Source organism: Ptiloglossa arizonensis, chromosome 5 (assembly GCF_051014685.1).
Source record: "Ptiloglossa arizonensis isolate GNS036 chromosome 5, iyPtiAriz1_principal, whole genome shotgun sequence".
NCBI classification, from domain to species: domain Eukaryota; kingdom Metazoa; phylum Arthropoda; class Insecta; order Hymenoptera; family Colletidae; genus Ptiloglossa; species Ptiloglossa arizonensis.
In genome coordinates, this window is record NC_135052.1 from 12,064,085 (window position 1) to 12,082,684 (window position 18,600).

Genomic DNA, 18,600 nt, shown 5'->3' on the forward strand with positions numbered 1-18,600 from the left:
TATATATTTAGATATTTTATCGTAATAAATTCTTGACAATCTCTGTCTGAAAATTTTTCAAGAGATTGATTATTTGTCGATATAAACTATTGCTTCGTAATGGTACTCTGCTTTTACTTATGTACAAAATACTATCGAAATCAATATAACTAGATCAGCACAGTACAGGAGCCCCTTACGTACCTGTTTCCCCTTCTAACTGTTCCTTCCCCACGCAGCTCACTTACGTTGTCGGAGAAACCACGCTACCCTAAAGATCCATTTTCACGTAACCTAAAGTCACGACTTTTAACGCGACATCTGTGACGGGGGCGTTACGAGAGCGCAATATTTAAAATGTTCACGACAACAGATATAGTGACATTCGATGTCACGGTATTAAAAGTCGTGACTTTATATCACGTAAAACCGGACCTTAAAGAGGCAGCCGTGGCAAGCTAACGGTTTTCATCGTAAGGAAGCTAGAAGAGACATATTCGGCGAAATGATCAAAATTCCTTGTGTTTCATCGAGAAAGCAGTTTCTAAACTTTTCGTATTTTTCTAACGACTATTTATGATCTGCAATTTTTGTGTTATATCGCACAAACAAGTTTATATTTGTAAGAAAGCTTTGTTTTTATAAAAATCGAAAGGTGCTTTAAACTTTTGAATGTATTTAATGCGTAAAAAGCGTATGACGTAGGAGGTAAAAATATGTTAGGTTAAGTGTGTATGCATCAAGTCCTTTTCAGGATCATGAGGCTGAAACTATTATATGCATTAAAATGTTAAGATATGGTTCTAAAACGATCCGGTTGTTCGCATGATTCTTTATCAATAACCGTGCAAATGTTAATATTATTATCCTCAAACAGGGTTCTCACGAGGGAAGGGCCGGTCCTATGCGATCCGCGTGCGTGTTTCACGCGCACGTGCAGGAGATGCTCGAATGAGCGACGCCGATCGCCCGGCGTTCCTTCATTGACGTGCTGCTGGTCGTGTTCCGCAGTTCCGAGCGAGCCTTTGCACGCTCGTGTCCGTGGTGTTCGTGCTCGTGAAATCTCATCGTTCGTTCGTAAACCCGGAGATTTTTATTGTGTTTGAACGAACAATTTTCCAAAGAAGACTACTGTCCTGTCAAGGAGATTGGGAGCTTCAAGATCGGACATCACTTTAGTAAGTCTGACAAACCGTTCATGCTTTTATTGAATTAGTTCGTACGCTTTACTTTTGTCAGTAAGTACAATAAAATCAAATATACCTAATCCTCGATTTTAGTAGAGCAATGTTTATAGAAAAAACAGGGAGATTGGTTTCAAAGTTCTATTCTTTATTTTCTAATACAAAAGAAAGGATTTACTTTTACATTTGTTCTTTATGATTTTTGTACGGAAAAACTTCTCTTCAGTTTCTTTTTGTAATTCGTTTATCTCGTTCAAATGAAATCCGTTGACAAAGCTTTTTTTTTTATTTATAATAAATATCTTATAAATTTTATCGATAAAGATCTATTTAAAAATATTCTGCTAAATTTTACCACTTAGTACGAAATCTTTCCCCATTTTTCCGACCGAGTTAAATCGAAATCGTTCGATTTATCTATCGTGTAAATTGAGGGTTAGGTATACACTTTTTCCCAAAATTGACGTTTATACCGTTTTGTTGTGAACCCTTTACAGGTTTCACTTTTTACATTACTTTCCATATAGTTTATTCTACCGTTTAGTTTATGTTTAAACTAAGGAAAGTAAGTTTACATAAACTATATTTCTCGAAGTAAATAGCTATATGTATATTGAATCATGAATTTTGTCCGTTTGTTACTTCTTTTGGACTCAAGATAATATCCCTAAAAATACAACTGCGTGATTTACAAATGGAATGGGAAGACACGTTAGACCGGGTTAAGTTTTGTGCCTTCAGCTCGAAGGATTTATAGCAACAGGAAGAGTTATTATGTATTTTCTTTACGTCGGGTCCAGTTGAATTGAAGAACAAGCAATACATCAGTTTTTCAAAGAATAGTAAAAATAAAATTATACAAATGAAAAAGTAAAGTAGAAAAACGTTCTAAATTGAATTAGGTTTTAATAATTATTTACAGTTAAAAAAATAATCAAGACTACTTCTGTTTCTTTACTTTGTTAAATTTTTAGAAATGATTTCCTTGTAGGAAAAATTCTTTATTTAGACATTTTTAGGTGTATATCAATGTTACTGCATCGAAGCTTCTTATAGAAAATATTTTTAAAATATTAGCAAATATCGTTAGTTATGGAATCCTTCAAATTAACGAAGCAGGAGCGCGTATATTTATCGACGAGTTGAACTTCACTGACAATGAAGAGATTCCTACGCAGACAGTGTTTTAACATTTATCAAATCATTTGTATATATTTTCTGGGCACCATCATACGGATATTCGAGTAGATGACATCAGCAAGTGCCTAGAACGACCAGCGTACGATCCTTACATGATTAAATGTGTACATGCACCTTGCTACACCTGGAAGGCAAAACCGTATATACTGTGTCAAGGTTCATCGGATCAATTGAAATTGTGCAACCTTAGACTAGATCCTGAGAATCGCTGGCAAGCAATTAATTAACCGTTCAATTCGTTGTTAAATTTTATGAATTTCGAAGCAAACATTATTGCACATTTCGTATTACCTTCCTTTCACAGAAGGAGAAAGAAATTGCACGTATACCGTTTAGATTAATAGGTAACTCTACACCGTATTCTAGAACGTGCTGTTCAGGCTAATCAAAATATCAAATATCAGACTGCGCGCCGAAAATGAAAAAAATTTGATACGGAATGCTTAGTAGTCACTTCGTTCGAATAACCAACCCGTTAGAAGATCAGCGTTGAATAAAATATAATTAGTTTGGCAGCTGATAGTTGCAATTAAAACTGTTAATTCATAATTGCAACTAACAATTAACCTTGGAAAAAATTAACTGCTCGTAGCGAATACAATCGATTGATTGTTAATTAAAATTGCAATTAACAACTGAATAATGAATTGACTTAGCTGTTTTTATACAGTTGTACAACAAAACATCCATAACATCAAAGGCGAAAACAGATACAACACAGTGACTGCCTTTTCTAGCAAAGGTGAACCCGTGTATTTAACCATATTAGGTCTTCAAACTTAGTGTTTATCCTGGGAATCGAGCACATAATCCTCTCACCACCGTGAGGCTTAGAGTTTATTGCAGGAAAAATTAAATTTCTGCTCGAGTTAAGTCGTAATCCATGGAAACTAGTGTTACCATTGTTTTTTAAGCGAAACTTTGCAGAAATGTCCATCGGTCCAACCTAAAAGGCATTCCAATTTTAAAAGAGAAATCATCCCTTGTACAACTGTCGTTTATTTTATTTATATCTATGTATCTCCAATTACGGAAGATATGGACAAACGTTTAAAGTAGAAATTGTACCGTATTTGTAAATCTGTGAATTAATAAGAAAAGAAATGATATTTGAAGCTCAATACTACAGATTAATATAAATGAGAATTTAGTATGTATTCTTCTTTTTTAACACTAAAACTACTGAACGTATTACTACACCACAGATGTACGTATCTTTGTGAAGTTAGATGGGAAACGGGCAAATTAATTTACGAATACCATTAGTTGTCTATTTTGATAATTGTCCATGGATATTGTAGGCAAAGGCACCGTTAATAATTGAGTAATTTGAAAAAAAGTTTGTAAGTCAAATTGTCCCCTTCAGTAGATCCAGTATTAAAAACAAAACGTTGCGACGGACCCCTTACGTGACGTTCGGTTCTGAGAAACGAGATGATGGCGAAAAAGAAAAACATTCGGTAGCAACCGACGAAAACAAATCACGATCCCCGACACGACCTTCAATCCTTCCGAGAGTCAGTCGCGAGATCGTGGCTTCGCGTTGAAACGATTCCCACGAATTTCTCTCGTCGATCGCGTCGAATAAAGGAAAAAAAAAGAGCCCGCTAACGAGAACTGTCGTTCGCCTAGAAATTCGAGCGCGCTTAGAACAGCGAAAGTAATCGAGAGCTCTCCCGGAATGCCAAGCACAGCGATAGATAGATAGATAAACAGAGAGAGAACTTATCCTTGAGGGAATCGAGGTCGAGACTTGAGGGTGACGTTGTCGATGTGTCGTCGACGTAAGGAGGAACGAGCCTCGGGTCCGAGGTTTTCTAATATCCGTTCCCGACGACCCTAATGTGGTCTTCCTCGATGCTTTAACTCCGTCGGTGTGTCGCTCGTGTGAAATAGAACAGGAATTCCGTGAACCGCGAGAAAAAGTGGGGTTAGGGGGTGGGGAGAGCCACGACCCTAATGACGCTGGCCCGACAAAGCAAGAAACTTCCTCCCGTGCGCGGAATTTATGGTGATGATAATTAATAAGGGGAACGTGATCGTGAGATGCCTGAACCGTGGCTAATCCCCGCGGTTTTGAAATTAATGAGGGACCGTCTGTGTGTACAGTTCTTTGTTTCACTCTCGTACCGGCGTTTGATTGGCAATAGAAGCTCCGCTGAAACGAAAGAGCGTTGAACCAGAATGAGTTTCGAGGAAGATGGAGACACTCAAACTCGGAAAGTGTTCTCGAGAATTTTTTCCTGGAATTTCTTTGTCCGAGATCTATACAAAGGGATACGAGAAGAATATTTTCTCACGAGTTTCCGTTAAAATTCGATCGTGGATGTATCGATAAAAAGAGAAGTTTTAAGCGGTAGACGGTACTTTTAATTCGCCACAGACGTTACCACGATTAACTGTTTCTACTTCACCGACCAATGACACGCGTGTATCGTAGCCGTTACATTTTTATGGTGCCATCAGTGAATTGCTCGATATACAGATGGCACTCTCCTCTCGCCGTGAAATTCAACCGTGCATGAACTTTGACCCGAAAGAGTGCACACGCTCCGTCGATTTCAACCTAGCCTATTGTTACTGGCTAATTTACTCGAAGGAAGTCTGAAACCGAGAAACGTTCCATTTCGGACGATTCGGTATATCCGATTCGTCTTACTTTCGCCAGGAGACTCACACAGTTCGATGTTGATTTCATTCGCCTTCGGAACTTCCTTGGAAAACGGAACAAGATAGAGTATTTTGTCGCGTTCTCATTTTTCTCTTATTCCTCTGTTTATCCCATAAGCAATATTCCGATTTAGTTCGTGAAAGTCATATAGTCATTTTCGTACCGATCGAGATACTGTTTGGTTTTTCGGTTTCGTATAAACCGAACGACTGGAAATTTTTCAATACACGCTTCGCCTAAGATTATACAATTCCTGCAATTTTTATTATTTTCATGTATAAAAATAATTTCATGGTTCATACTCGAAGTAAAATATAGTAAAAAGATTGCCAAGTCAGCGGTGCAGTTCGCGAAGAGCGATATAACCAAAGGTTTACAAGCACTTCGTTGTTTTAAATTTTCAATCTCGAAACCAACACCGTTCTTTAGAGTGACTTAACCGACCTTTGGGAATCTCCTTCTTTTCTAAATACACTTATCCACTGTATATTTTTATCATCGGTTGTACACCTGAACGATGACTCAAATGACCCTGTGATAATACGAACAGCGTGACCTTTTCGTTGAAGGTCGTCGAGGTTACGGTCAATTCAAGGATCTAATTCATCCCACAATGCTGGTTTAATTATCACGCATCACCTTTACTCACCGTGATCGATACCCGGCCATCGGTGCAACGACGTTACCGTATCCTACTGTTTACTGACCCGTCGATCTTGCCCCGCCATTAAGAACCTTCGATCGATCGCGTGTGAACTTCAGTCCACGACCCCTACGAGCTATGTATACCCCCGGTGATTATTACCAGCTGCTGGAGTTCCATTCTCGATGATCCGTAGCATCGTCAGGACTCGTAAACGTACGGTAATTCCCGCATTCAAGTGCATTGAATTTTGATCACGGATTCGTATATTTAGGAACGGTTACCGAATAAAATATGAGAATAATATATAGTAATGCACGAGGTTCATTTAGCACGATTTATCCCTGCCCCCATTCCTTTCACTCAACATCTCGAGCTCAACGATCCATAACCTAGCAGAAGAAAAAACGCATTACACATTAAGTAACATTGAATACATCAAGTCGATTAAAAGTAGTTCAATTTGTGTCGTGTTTGGATTCGTTTTTATCGGGAAAATCTCGCCGATCCAACGAGAATATTTTCGCGAGAATATAATGAAAAACTTGCAATTCTTTTTTTTTTTTAATTTCGCCACCTACCCCGTTTTCAAGCAAATTACACTCGCGGCTGTGTAATGTCGCAGTGTGACAATTAATAGACAAATCGGTACGGAATCGACGATCCAAGTAAAAACAATTCAAGACGAGTGTTCTGGTTGATTCGAGTAGGCGCACCGGCGGCGCGCCTAATCAAAACGCTACGTTCGGTTACAAGACAGAAACAAGCGAGCGAGCAAACAGAGAAATAAGAGAGAAGCTTCGTTTCCACTAAATCCTCGCATCTCTTGGCAACATTTGTGGTTACTCCTTTGTGTCATACGGAACAAAAAGTGCGCAGGAACAGACGACTGAAGGATGGTAATGACTCTTCGGGCCGTCGACGACGCGGCGGATGACTCTTAATAAAAAGAGATTTCACGAGAGCTTTTTCCTTTTTCCGTCCTTCTTTTTTTTTTCTCCGTTTGATTGATCGAACGCGGAACAACCATGATTGTTCCACGTTGTAAATCGTCGATTGCTCAACCAACGGGGGAATTGATTCCACGCTGCTGCAATGATTTCGTTCCACGGTAGTCGTGGCGATTTCTCCTCTGATCGTTGGATGCTTTCGATCAATTAACGCAGCGGGTACGATACGTCACTGTAAACAACCGGGATTCCATAAAATGGCATTTATCGTTTTCTATGATCCATTCGTTCGATTGTACCTCGAGTGATCGTTGAAGGATCTATTGAATTGCTTTCATTTCAGAAGAACGCTGAACGTCCGTAATATGCACTTCGATGAATTTTCAATTGGTAGGAGCTGCATTGCTCTTCGTCGAGAAAATGAACAGAATGTAAAAACACAGCTGGAATAGAAATCGGAGCTGATCGTGTCTAAAAAACGACTCCGTTTCCATTCAAATTTTTACCATTGTACGATGTCCTTTAACGTACAGCTAGTGTACTGTTAACCTGTCCATGATATGTACTTCGATGAATTTTCAATTGGTGAAAAAAATGAACAGAATGTAGAAACACAGCTGGAATAAAAATCGGAGCTGATCGTGTCTAAAAAACGACTCCGTTTCGATTCAAATTTTTACCATTGTACGTTGTCCTTTAATGTACAGCTATTGGGTTGTTCGGAAAGTCATTTCGTTTTCAAAAATGGAGAATATATAATTTAATAAAATGTTTATACACTCGAAAAAAAATCTTGTTTCATTTTCACCAAAAAAAAAAAAACGAAATAACTTTCCGAACAACCCAATATTATACTGATAACCTACACGAGTGGATGTATCGGATTTTCCAATAAGTTCGTACGGTTCCTAAGAAGCGTAGAATTTTTACTCCATTATTATTCACCAACAAAAAATTCCCCTCCTCGAACCTTGCAAATCATTTTCGCGCCTTCCTTGGTTTTGGAACCGCGATTAAACTTAAAGAATAAAATACGACGAAGATGTATGTTTTTAATTGCTCCGTAATCTTTAATCGGAAACTCTATTATTACCAACGCGAAATAAAAACTTCCAGAACAATTTTAACGTGCGAAATAATTATTAGAAAAAATTCATTACGACGAGCTTATTGGACAATCTAGTGTATCGATATTGAAATTAACTCGACACGAAAGTATACAGAAAATTGCTAACAACGTTTGCTACGAAACCAGCCGAACAATATATTCTTTAACCTGGCCGTGCTAGATAGTCTTTAACTCGTTCGATTCGGGTTCGTTGCAATAGTAAAGGTCAAAGAATGATCGTTCGCAGTAACACTTTGCACAGACAGAAGGGTAAATGAACTTCTGGATTTTTTCTTCGTTCGAGTTAAGGGTTAACAAACTGTTGTAAAATTATATTTAACTTTCCAAAACCAATCGATCGAAGCCATGACTCGATCGGTTTCGGCCTTGCGAAGTCGGCAATTATGTCCGGATGAAATCCCGTCTTTTTCGGTGCACGCTGCGCGTGTAATTGGAGATTACGTGGCATTACATAAAATTCATCGTTGAAATTCATTCAACGAGTAATTCGGATTTTAACGGATTAAATGAGAAACAATAGCGAGAAGCATGCAATTACGGTGCAAAGTGAGAATGTATGTATATACGCAGCCGGTTATCCTGGAGGCAGCCAGTGGAACAAAGAGAAACTACCGGACACATAGGGTATCTTAGGCAATCCGGTATTTCGTAATCCGCAACGCTGCAAACTGTATCACGTGAGACAAGTTTGATTCGTCGATAGACGGAGATCGTTGAAAACGTAGCGAGGAAAATTTCGAAGAAAGAGGAAAAAATCGTTTGCGGTCCGAGAAAACGCGAACAAACAAAGGAGGAAGTCTCTGACACAGAATTATAGATCACGGGTGAATACTTTCAAGGAGGAGAAGCAACAAACAGTTAACAAGAATATGAACGAAGAAAAATATTTGTCGTCGCTTCGATGAAGTGTGAATCAAAATATTGAGAATTTTTGCTATCGAACTATTGTCCCTTCAACGCGAAGGTGAAATATGAGTAAACAGACTCGTGTGATTTCAATAGATACAATAGAACAGACTTCTACTCATCTATGTACATAGTAATTTTGTCGGTGACAACTTTTTTATAATTTTTGCAACAATTTTTCAACGAAGACTTCTAATTATTAATCGTTACGGTACACATCGTGTTGTATACATTTTACGCAATAAGCACGACTGTACACAAAATGCATCTTGCAGTTCATTGCACACAAGGATCGTACGTGCCCAATGCATTTTACGTAATCTACATAAATACCATTTCAAAGTCTCGTGTAAGAGTTCATCGATAGACAACGAATTAATTTAATTAAATTTGGCTCATCGCTGGTTTCAATACTACCGTGCATCAGTCGTATAATTAAAACGACGTGTCGAGAACGGACCAATGGGATTACGATCGCACGACAATCCGTTGATTACGTTCACTTCATCTCGAACAGAAAATGTACAACTCGAATCAGTTGGGGAATTAAGTTTCTAACCAGATCGAAAGCGTACGTACACCATCGTTCAAAAGTCGTACGACATCTAAAATACCATAAAAACAGAAATAATAAAAATCGTTGAAACATTTAACGAAAAGCAATGTTCCCATTATATTTTACACCATTAGCTGTAGAATAAAAAATATAATATAATATACTAAAATATCGTAAAAACGAAAATAATAAAAATCGTTGAAACATTTAATGAAAAGCAATGCTTATGCGTATTGGTTAAGTTAGAACCGCGTAATTCGTGCAACAATTTAATTTTATTATCGTCGGAATGGTGTAGCACGGTAAAGCCCTTAGAAGAATTGGATCAAATTGAGCGGCGATCGACAATCGCCCTCCGAGCGCAAAGGGTTAAGTTTCGCGATCGGGTGAGCAGTAAATTATTTCGGGCGACCTAAAACCGACATCGAGACAATAGAACCTTCAACGACGAATTTTTTGGTCGAGTCGGTGCCTACGTACGTTTACAAATTGTCTCTTTAGTTCTTCGAAGAGGCAAGGACACGGTTTTCCCTCCTCGCGTATCGTGTGTATTATTTTTAGATCCCGTTAAGTGCAAAAGGAATAAATGGCCAGTACCTACCCAGTCGGTCCACAAACAAAACGATTCGGGTTTTCTCGTAGCTCGTTGTTTTATCTGTCTCGGTTTCAGGCCGGCATTTCGTTCGTCCAAAGTTTCCTTTATCCTTCCTTCCAGCCGCCGAACTATTTTCGTGGTTGAAACGAACACAGAGTCACGGCGCCAGCGTCTTCATTTGCTTTCCTACGCAACAAGGGAAAACCGTATAAATTGTGGCAACGTACGTACGTACGTATGTGCACCGTAAACTCATTCTGGATCAATATCTCTATCCATCTATCACCGAGAAAGCTAAGGTTAACTCGAGATCACGTGTAATTCGACTATACAACGTCTAATAAACGCTCCATGGAACGCTATGTATGTTAGTAACTAACAAAATCATTTTTCTAGTCGATTTTCAAAAGAATTATTCAAAGTTATTATGCGAGAAGTGTTGTCATACGTACAAATTGCAATGACAAATATAAATTGATTTTAAAAAAAATATACGAAAGGTAGAAAAAAGCAGAAGTAAGATCAGTAGTAGAACGCAGTATAATTAAACCTAACTTCGGTGTCCTTTGTCGAAAATCGTACGTTATTGTCGGATATCAAAGAAAAAGAAGTTGAACTTTACAGTAGCTGGAGAAGCGTTCGTTGAAACGACTTTGACACTCGATTTTGCGGCTTCCCCTGGGGGGATTGCACGAAACGAGGCGGAAATTGACAGAAAGTCATCGGCTATGAGTCATCCGGGTCTGTTCCATGGGGTAGGAGCGAACGAGGGTGCAGATAATGTCATCACCCGAATTAATTTACAAGCTCGCGAGGGTGAACGGCCGAGAACCACGTGCGAGCGTCGAGTCGACCAGCAACAAAAAATGCTCGCTAAAGCATCTGGAAACGATGACGTGCTCAACGCCTCGTGTGTAAAAAGCGTTAGAGCGAGGAATTTTTCCACCGTACTTAAAACTACAACACTCTGATCGCTCGAGCATCATCGACGAAACCTTATCGTGACCTCCGCCATTCTATTTCAACGATGACTTCAAGATTTCGAAGTACGGTAGTTTTCTTCTATCGAAGCTCACTTTCCACCCATTCTATCACAGAGGGTGGGTTCGTCACCCTACGAGGGTACATAACGTTTACAAGAATCTATTGGGTTGTTCGGAAAGTCATTTCGTTTTAAAAAATGAAGAATATATAATTTAATAAAATGTTTATATACTCTCAAAAAATCGTGTTTCATTTTCACCAAAAAAAAAACGAAATGACTTTCCGAACAACCCAATATTTCTTCTTGCTATTTGAACTGTTGTAAATATTTAAAGTACTCCGGTAATTTGGTGGAGAAACTTTTCTTTTGAAAAAAGAAAATTTGAAATTGGTGATTCGTTCGATGAAAAGAACACCTGCTGGAGATTCTCTCCAAATTTGAAGTAAATCGGTCGACTAGAAGTTGAGATGTACTGTCAGTTGTTTTAAAAAAATGCAGCTCCGAGAAAAACGTAACTCCGTCAAACGCGGACATTTTCGAAGGTATATCGTACTTCGAGAAAATATCTATAAAGAAAAATCAATTTTTGAAGTCGTATTATCAGAATATCGGCTTAAGTAACCCGTTTTTAATTAGGTCACCCTATGTACCGAGGAGTAACTTTCAGTATCAACAGCTTCAACGGTTCCCGGAGCACCTTGTACGGCAGAAACGTGTTCCTGACCCGATCTTAATCATCGTTCCTGCTCGCCAATTTATATTGGTTCCTAGCTGGCCTGGTCCCTTGTCTCTTTCATTCTCTCTTTTCGTTACTTTCTCACTTTAGGGAGCCCATTGGCTGATCTCTTCCTTCCATGGTGCCTCTCGCTTTCACACCGGATCACCTTGATCCACGGAATCCCCTCCGCCGTGTGACTTCACCTTAACTACTGCCCACACGACTCTTCGGTCTTTCAAAGGCCGATAAATGCATTCGTGGATGCAACCTAACGTGCACGTGCACAGCCCGTGATGCGTTCGGCGTGTTTCGTCTTCCGACCTAAATTTTGCTTAAAAATTCTCCAAAACAATTTTTGTTTTATCACGTTCGAGAATTGAATATCAATTTTTTCAAAATTACGTAACAGTTTTTCATTCTTCGGTTTAATTCTAAAACAAAAAAAAAGAAGAAACATATCTTCGATACGCCATCGATACTTCCAGAACCACTAATATCAACATTCTCCTTGGCCGAGTGTTAAAAGATGTGTTTCATCCGGAAGCTTTCAATCTAATCGTAAATTGTCTCCCAGCCTTCCATTTCTCTCTCTCTCTCTCTCTCTCGTCCAGAAAGAAAAGGGTTCGAACAGAAGAAAGGGATACAAAACGAACCTAGAGTGAAGAGAGACGAGACATGGATATAAATAGAGTCGAAGAAGAAGCAAAACGGATAAGGACAGTTGGTGGGGTGAAGAGGCAAATAAATGGAAGGTCCAGACTTAAATACGTCAAAGAGGCGAAAGAAAGGAAACTGGTAACAATGGGACGGACATTAAGGAAAAACGGAGACAGTAATGCCCGTTCCTCGGCCCGGAAGAAATAATATAACGATGCGAGAATTAACAGCAGACGCGTGCTCGAGGCAACACTGTTTACCAAATCGTTCCCGACCGCTGCCAAGGGCAGTGGGGTGGTCGAGTATCGTTCGACCGACAGTGCCGAAGCGTTTCGCCAACGTTTATCCAAGACCGAAGGAAACACGGTAGAGACAGTGACTAAACAGGAATCGCGGTGGTCGATGACGCCGCGACTGTGGCTCGTGGGAGCGCGGCTTTAACTGCCTACTCTTTCGCATTAGTGACCTCGGTGCACTCTGTCCGACACACGTACGCGGTTGAAACTTTTACGAAGAAACGAGTCAACAATGGACAAACCCAGGCTTCTCGACTTAAAATACTACGCGAACTCTTAAAAAACCGGACGACGGTCAAACCTGGTGGCCCGAAAAAGTTTCTTCCCCGACGAAGCTATAAATCACTGAACACTTGTTCGCCAAGGTTTACACCGCGTTTTGTACGCAGTATGTCGATCGTTTCGATTGCGTAGGTGTAAGAAACAGGTATCGAAAAAATGGAAGGCCAAGCACTCGGTGAAACGTAGGTCTTTCGTGGCCAATCGAATCGCGACGAAGAGACTTGCACAATATCAAACAGCGATTTAAATTCAACCGTGTTCCTCGTCAGGAGTACGTAGCTCTTTTTCGTAAGAACGCCTCGATCGATCCACGCGACGTTAAACTTTTGTATACTGCGAAGAAAAAATATCTTTTGTCGTAAGTATCTTTACCAAGATACGAACAACCAAGATTGGAACAATGTAATCGGATTGACCAGTCGGTGAACAGTGTATCTAAAAAATAGATTTTGAGATATTCTAGAAAATATTTTTCTTGCACTCAACTCGAAGGAAGGGACTCACGAATCACGGATATACTTCTCTTGTCCTGTTCTCGATCCCAACGTGTAATTTTATACATTTTACGCGTAGTCTCGAGATTATTCGAAAGCGATCGATTTTGGATACTCTTCTTCGGTTACTGTATCACCTGTTGTTTTCGAGTCTTTCGAATACAAAGAAGCGAGGGTCGGTAAATTTCGTCGTCTCGGTTGAACAAAAATTAGATTTGCAATGTACCCGATTTCCTGGGTTTATGATCTCCTATAGCCGTTCTTCGGATGCCAGGAACGACACGAGGAGAGGGCAACGGGAATCTGGGCGAGCGAAGACCGTTTACACGCTGCAGGTTGCATAACGGTTTCGCGCAGCATCCAGCGTACAGTATCCGATGCCAGCAAAGAAAGAAAAACACATGGATACGTTGTCTGACGCGTGGACGTGAGCGAAGGCTTGACCCCTTCGAGTACCGAATCAATATACTCTGTTCAAAACATTTGAAATATTACGTGGACAATTCATAAACACAAATTATCGTGTAAAATATTTAACGAATTATAATGGAATTAATTAAAATTATTTTTAATTCTTAATTCATCGTTCGATCTCGTTTGAAATATTACGTGGACAATTCATAAACACGAATTGTCGTGCAAAACATTTAACAAATTATGATGGAATTAATTCAAATTATTTTTAATTTTTAATTCTTAATTCATCGTTCGATCTCGTTTGAAATATTACGTGGACAATTCATAAACACGAATTGTCGTGCAAAACATTTAACAAATTATGATGGAATTAATTCAAATTATTTTTAATTTTTAATCCATCGTTTTATCTCCACACGAAAGGTTCTCGATACTTGCAAGGGATTCGTATATTTTTCCTTCCTGATATTTAACCCCTTAATTATTTTGAGCACTATAATTCCGTCAGTCAAAATATTCGTTAACAATACTTAGCAGAATATAGTCCAAGATATTTTACTAGACCTGGAATGTTTTCTGAATCAGGTATTGATATGACTTTTACAACTTTTTCGAAATACTAATAAATTGTTTAAAAATTTTTGTCGATTTCATGCACAGTTTGCAGGTATAACTTTTTCGAAATATTGATAAATTGTTTTAAAAAATTTGGTCGATTTCATGCACAGTTTGCAGGTACAACTTTTTCGAAATATTGATAAATTGTTTTGAAAAGTTTTGTCGATTTCATGCACAGAGTGTATAAAAATATGTATACATATCAGGTGTAATTTCAGGGTTGAATGTGGCACGCGAAAACAAAGAAGTATCGTGTTTCGATAGTTATAAGTTCAGCTGGCGTAACTGATTTCACGCACTTGTTTACCACTAATACTTTATCCGTACTGTGTGATCGTCTTGACAGTTTGTAAACACTTTCATAGAGCTCTATGAATCACTTCAACCTATTTTCTGCCAGTGTTGGACAAAATATAATCTAATTAAAGTTTAATAATTATAATTGCCTTGTAATCAAGACAGTGATTAATGGTTACAATTGCCGAGTAATTGCGTACTTGTTAATTATGTGAATGGACGAATGAATTAATTATGAAATGGAAACTAATGAATTATGAAACGGATACAGGGTATAATTTGCGTCTGGTGGTACGAGTATCGTTTCGTTTCATTCGGCAAACATTTAATTCGATCAAAATAATATTTGTACATTGTTTACAATTAATCTGTACAATGTCTTCGTTCGGTCGGATTATTTACATAGACCTTTCTTCGAACGAACTTTTATTAACGACACACTGGATCTAGAACCGTTAGGTCCATAGATTTGGAAAAAATGATTCATTGTTCGCATCGGTCAAAATGATAGGGATAGCACTCGAATGATTGCAGGAATGGAGAACGTGGGATACGCGATTGTTTGTAAAATACAGTACGATCAACACTGATGCATCCGTACTACATGCGAACAGTGCGAGGACTTAATCATAGCGACTTTCTTCCACGAGTGACCTTCTGCGCATGATTATTACAAGTTTCTGTTGCTAATCAGAATTTTCTACATTGATTATTACACGAGGATGATGCTTAACATACCTGAGACCGTGCATTGAATTTTCACAATGGTGATTCAAAGAATTTAGCGTAAACATACGAACGGGAATAGTTAACGTTATTTTTTTTATAACATTACGTCAACATCGTAAGAAACGAGTAGCACGAATTGACAGTAATGGCAACTTATTTTTGATCACAAGAGAAAATCACACATAATTTGATTTAAGATTAAAATTTTATATTTCAATCGGATACATGGGATCATTAGGTTTTTATACGTATTAGTCTAATGTAATACGCAGTTTGTTCCTAAGTTGAATAATCAACCGTATGCTCTACGAATAAAAATAAGATAACACATTATATAAACATTGGCGCAAAATAGTTTCGTTTAAAAATTCGAAAAAAATTTTGAAAACGAAGAAACCAATTAATAACTTGCTCTTCCTTATTACCTGTACGGAATTAGGTCGGTATTCTCTATTTTATCTTCATTCGGGTTGTGTTTATCATTTGAAATATTGGAAGGACATCAACGTATCTTGTCTTAGTATCGAGAACTATCAGTATCAGTCTTGCACAGCCATAAACAAAATGCGATTATGTTACTAATAGCAATTTAACAGCATATACGTATCTGTCAGATCTCAAACAGAGAAGCCTTGTATATTTGTATTTTTAAATAAAAATAATTATTTTCCTATAATGTAAAATCCAATCTTCTCTTATTTATTTATTTCTACAAACGTTCTGTGCAGCATGGATCACTCGATACTATCGTTTTGGTTTACGTCAATAGTATCTTTGTAGCATCAAATTTTGAAAAAAGAATTAAATTGTTTCGAAAGAGGCACATTCTCATACTAAGGTTAAAACTATATATATATATATATATTTTTTTATATATATAAAATATATATTTTTTACTTCAATACGGCGACACTACAGTTACCGGATCGATGGCAGAAAATTTGCCGCGACGGATGAGGAGAATAAATAACAACGTGTTTCAGTTGCTAAGTGAATGTTCAATTTCATCGACCTGTTTGGTCACGAGGTCCATGTCGAATTCACGAGACCGAGCACCTTTCCTTCAGGCCCGGTTACAGCATCGGATTCAGAAAGCGAGCCGAAACGAGATCGTATTGGTTCACGAGGCTGTTTTTGCGATCAGAGAACCGGAAGTACCGGATCGGTGGATGCACGAAACAGATCGATTCGCTGTGGACACGGTTCCAGTATTGCTTCGACCGATCGACGACTCGTGGAACTGAATTTTATAATATTAACTCGGCAAGTTCTCGATCGATCATGTTCGAGAAGTTCCGAACCGCTCGAGTGAAGCATGCATACAATAGAACAGCCGGAAGAAGTTAATTGGATGAAATGAGTCTGTCGATTCTATTTTTTAGGAAAAGAAAAAAAAAAACGAGTAAACTCGACTTTATGAATTTACATGCACGACATTAACCACTTGACTACAGTCAATTTTGAAATATAATTAGGGTGAGATTTCTATGTATAAAAAAAAAAAACTTATCATTTTAGTCTCGAGTTTCCTTTATGTTCAGAATGAAAAAATTTCTGAAATAATGGAGACTCTGTATGAAATTGCTCTGTCTGTACTAAATACGAATATTAGTAACCGGTAGGGTGAGCCACTCTTACACAACTGGTAACGTTGAACGCAATTTGACCCTTGTAAAGAAACTAGTAAAACGCACACTATATGTATCTAACTAAACGCGGACATCATAGTTGCTAGATCAGCTTGCGAAATTGGATATTGCCCGATAAATGATACTTTCGGCTTACCTTTTTCTTGAAACTTTAATCTTTTTTGTGTTTCAATGATAAACCGAAGATTTTGTTCCGAAGCTTGACCGGTGATATCGAAAAGCTGTCGGTTGATTCTGCGAGAAGAGAAAATTAATTGAATAAAAACGATTGTTTCGATAAGAAAATCAAACAGGGAACCGGATTCGACGTGTCGAAATTACAAAAAATAAACACGTTCACGGTCGGTGTTCAGAAGCATAAATACCACTCGAATATGCAGAAAATTTTGGTCATTTTCAAAACAGTAATTTTTTTACGAAAAAAAAATTTAATACTACATCCGTATATACAAGGAGTGTTTACGGATAGTGTGATCGTTGTTGTTTATATTCCAATAGTTTCGTTCCATGTCGTTGTCAAACTTTAAAAAATATAACAAAAAATTGTCGACTTTAGATATAAATGCTTTACTCTTAATAGTTCTATCTTATCTTATCTCTAAATCCTCTATCTTTAATATTCTACTTCCGTGTGGTAAATGTGCTACTCGATTTCCCTTCAAGCCATCATGAAAATTCAACCTATATGTGAAATTATTGTTATGAAATTACTTTCTAAACATTTTATACATTGCTGTATTCTTTAAAGTACGCATTTCAAAAATATCTTGCAGTTCGTTTAATAATATTATATTAATTTATAGTCACAATGTACAAGAATATACAAAAATGTAATTTTCACCAGTAGTTAGCCTATCAGCCTTATAACTTCTAAGTTCAGTCTTTCCCATATCATTAGTCAGCCGTTATAAGTCGAATAAACATTTGGATAATTAAAACTAACTAAATTAGTAAATAAACGAACAGAACTGTTTATTTATATTTATTGCACAATACACTAATGCACTAATGCACTAATGCACTAATGCATTCACTTACAAAAACAAAACATGAATTCTTTTTTGATAAATAGATCAAAAGTAATCAGTACATCAGTCATCAGATTACTGGCTAAGGACCAATAGTATCTCAGTAGCAAACAATTTTGAAAAAAGAATTAACCCTACTACCATGGCACATTTATCCTTCTACCATATTTTCTCACCAGTACGCATCATCATCTTTTTGTTGTGTCTATGTTTCGTGGTCTTAAAAGAGTAGTATCTCAGTAACAAAAAAATTTTGCAAAAAGAATTAACCTTACTACCATGGCACATTTATCCTACTACCGTATTTTCTCACCAGTACGCATCATCATCTCTTCGACGTGTCTACGTTTCGTGGTCTTGGAAGAGTAGTATCTCAGTAGCAAAAAATTTTGAAAAAAGTATTAACCCTACTGCCATGGCACATTTATCCTACTACCGTATTTTCTCACCAGTACGCATCATCATCTCTTCGACGTGTCTACGTTTCGTGGTCTTAGAAGAGCTATCGGTTAAATCGTACGCGCGTTATTTGTCGAAGCCCCCACCACTGTGAGTCAGGAGACTGTGAACGTGATAAGCAAAGCAAAACACCGAGAAGCGACAGGCCCGTTCGCGCG

General features: G+C 37.9%; 1 protein-coding gene across 1 annotated transcript in view; it reads left to right on the forward strand.

The window, feature by feature from the left end:
- Positions 1-989: 989 nt before the first annotated feature.
- LOC143147608 (uncharacterized) overlaps positions 990-18,600 on the forward strand; it is a 49,698-nt gene continuing 32,087 nt past the window's right edge. The window contains exon 1 of the mRNA XM_076312994.1: positions 990-1,157. The gene's annotated coding sequence lies outside the window, so the exon portion shown is untranslated. The remainder of the gene's footprint in view (positions 1,158-18,600) is intronic.